Source organism: Canis lupus, chromosome 17 (assembly GCF_048164855.1).
Source record: "Canis lupus baileyi chromosome 17, mCanLup2.hap1, whole genome shotgun sequence".
NCBI lineage: Eukaryota > Metazoa > Chordata > Mammalia > Carnivora > Canidae > Canis > Canis lupus.
The window spans coordinates 55,171,056-55,174,405 of NC_132854.1; the positions used below are offsets into that span (position 1 = coordinate 55,171,056).

Consider the following 3,350-nt stretch of genomic DNA (forward strand, 5'->3'; position numbering starts at 1 on the left):
AAAATACTGTATGGCTTTGTTGGGGAGCTCTCTCAGCTACAGCTGTAAAAAAAAAAAAAAAAAAAAAAAAAAAGGTTGTCCTGAAGTAGAAGTAGAAGTAAAAGAAATATGAGATGAAAGGATCTGCAATTCAAAATACTTTAAGAAATCCACAGTTCGATAGGAAGAATAAAATTGAAGTGACCTGGAAGAAGTTTCCAGTCTCTAAAGTAGGGTTTGTGTCAACTAGAATTTCTCTAGCTAAGGTGAGCCAGTTAGCAAACAAATATATCTCCCACTGAAAAGAAAAGTGTGGTTTTTAAAAAATATTTTATTTATTTATTCTTGAGAGACAGAGAGAGAGAGAGAGAGAGAGGGAGAGAGGCAGGCTCCCTGCAGTGAGCCTGATGCGAGTATCATTACTCAATCCCAGGACTCCGGGATCACAACCCTACTGGAAGACAGACGCTCAACCACTGAGCCACCCAGGCTTCCCAAGAAAAGGTATTTTTTTTAATAGTGCTTACTTTTTAAAATAGGAAATTCTCATACATCTTTTCGTTTAAGTTCAAAAGTTACAACGGAGCATATAGTAAAAGTCTCCCTCTTTCCAAACCATTCCCCAGTCACTCAATTCCTCTCTAGTTCAGAGAGATTCTGAGACAGTTCATCTCTATTGGCTAGAAATATGGGTGAGTTGTCTGGTTTATGGGTAGGGGCAATAATCCAAGAACAAATCCCAGCAGAGTGGAAAAGCTGTTAATGATGCCCCCCCTTTAAGGATTTTTCCATATATGCACAATCTATCAGCAGCAGCATTATCTTTAGGTACGAAGCACAAGTGAACACCATAGAAGTTGTCGGTGACTCAAAAACATTTTGGCAAAATGGGAAAAGATAACACAACTTACCTTCTTTTGATTTTCTACAGGATGTTTGAAGGCTCTTGACGATCAAGATCTTCCTGCAAGTGTTTGAGTTGGGTTTGGCATCTGGTTTGACCTGAATTGCCCAGGCACAGCTGGCCCTAATTATCATGAAATCACGTGTGACAAGAAAGGCCTCTCTTGGCTTTGGAATGTTCCAAACGATCGGGTGTAAGATCAAGTCATTTTCCATTAATTTTTCCTTTCTTCTGATACAATTCTAGACTCCGCCTATGAAAGAAGCTCCTCACATCCCAAACATCACTCTGGTTCCAGGTTCCAGGAACCCAAGAAATGATCAGTGACAATTTGAGTGATTGCCTGTTAATCTTCTTCCCCATGGGGTTGCGTGGAAGAGAGGGTAGCAAATGTTCATTTCAGTGCCTGGTATTTTATATGTTTTATCTCATTTAACGATAGATGCCTACCCACTTCTCATATTTCCAACTTAATAAATGTCATGAAATGGAATCGATAAAGGCTTCCAGCTGTGGTCTGTGCATCCTGATTCCAGCAATTCCAGAATCATCTGTAGCTTAAAAGGGGGGGAATGAGTGGCACCTGGATGGCTCAGTGGTTGAGCATCTGCCTTCAGCTCGGGGCATGAACCTAGAGTCCTGGGATCGAGTACCACGTTGGGCTCCCTGCATGGAGCCTGCTTCTCCCTCTGCCTGTGTCTCCACCTCTCTCTCTCTCTCTCTGTGTGTGTCTCTCATGAATAAATAAATAAAATCCTTAAAAAAAAAGGAAGGGGGGATGAAGGGCCATATTTATTAGGCGAACATGTACCTTTATAAATGAGTACTTAAAGTTTTTCAGGAGTCACAAATATATTCAGCCATGGGTGATAAAATTCTGTAAAGTCTCCATATTACAATCTTCTGCACCACTGTCCCCAAGATAATTCGTGATAATTTAAATAATAAACGCGTGTGACTTGAGCTTCCTGGGTGTCATGACAACAAACAAATGCCAATGGAGATTTATCTCAATCAGTTCACAGATTATTGGGAGGTTACAGTCTTGCCCGCCAGTATTTTCCAAAGTACTGTCATATGCATCATACTCTTATAACTTTTTAAATGGATTTTAAAAATTGTGCCAAAACTATTTTGTATATAGTTAAGGGTCAAATAGTTCTACAATACTTGTTACAAAAAAATAAAATCGGGGCAGCCCTGGTAGCTCAGTGGTTTAGCGCCGCCTTTGGCCCAGGGCCTGACCCTGGAGTCCCGGGATCGAGTCCCATGTCGGGCTCCCTGCATGGTGCCTGCTTCTCCCTCTGCCTGAGTCTCTGCCCCTCTCTCTCTGTGTGTCTCTCATGGATAAAAATAATAAAATCTTAAAAAAAATAAAAAAATAAAATAAAATCGTACTCCACCTCTTGAAGTTAACATTTTTAGTGCTTCTAAATTATTGTTTTCATATTTAGCTTCAATTCTCTATTTTTAAAAACAAACCCTGACAGAGGTGCCTGGGTCAGTCGGTTAAGCGTGGGACTTTTGATTTCAGCTCAGGTCATAATCTCAGGGTCATGAGATCAAATTCCACATCCGGATTTACACTCAGCAGGGAGTCCGCTTGAGCTTCTCCCTCTCCCTTTAGCCCTCCCCACTCATACACACTCTCTCTCAAAATAAATAAATAAAATCTTCAAAAAAAAAACTATAATATTTCTACTTAGGCTTTTAAAAAAAATTTTAGCATTATCTATTGATTTCCTAGTATAGAGAACTGACATCTACTTTCTACTGTTTTGTGGCCAGGATCTTTCTCTTATTTTATTTACACTATTATGTGCAAACTATGTGCTATTGTAAACGCTTTAAAACAAATATTTCTAAACCCAGCGTTTTAGACTGATAATGTTTCCAGTTTTTTTTTCTCCATCCTAGTATTGTCTGGACTCTTGTTTACATAATATTTGTCTTTATATTCACTTGATTTTTATATGTTCATTCATCCTCATCAGCAATACTTATAAAATTATGGTTGGATAGAGCTATAGTCTCTAAAATGGTTATATTTTCTAAAATACACTAATAACAAAATCTGGTGTTATTAGTGTGTGGTATGCACTCCACTTAGGGAAGCATTACTTTAGTCCAAATAGAAACTAAGGCCTGGGGAGGTCACATGGGCTTGCTTTGGGTCTAGCAAATGGCAAAACTGGGACAGTGTTTGGATCTCTTGAATCCCTGACTTGTTCTTTATTACCACGCCAGGCTGCCTGGGTCTCTATCTAGATGTGCTTTTTTTTTAAGATGTGCTTATTAACTGTATACCTTCCTTAAGTTATCCACCACCACTTAACAATGTTGTGCCACTATCAGATTATCCAGCCAGCCACTAAGTAATAGACCTGATTTAAGCTCATAGTTTCAAATATGACCCACGTGTAGTCCCGAATAGGGAGACACATTGATGGAAAAACCAATGAGGTCA

General features: G+C 39.2%; 1 long non-coding RNA gene across 1 annotated transcript; it reads left to right on the forward strand.

Annotated features, from left to right (window-relative positions):
• Positions 1 to 329: 329 nt before the first annotated feature.
• LOC140608429 (uncharacterized) lies at positions 330 to 1,384 on the forward strand. Its single transcript, XR_012010462.1, has 2 exons — positions 330 to 483; positions 911 to 1,384. It is a non-coding gene; the product is annotated as an uncharacterized lncRNA (long non-coding RNA).
• The last annotated feature ends 1,966 nt before the right edge of the window (positions 1,385 to 3,350 follow it).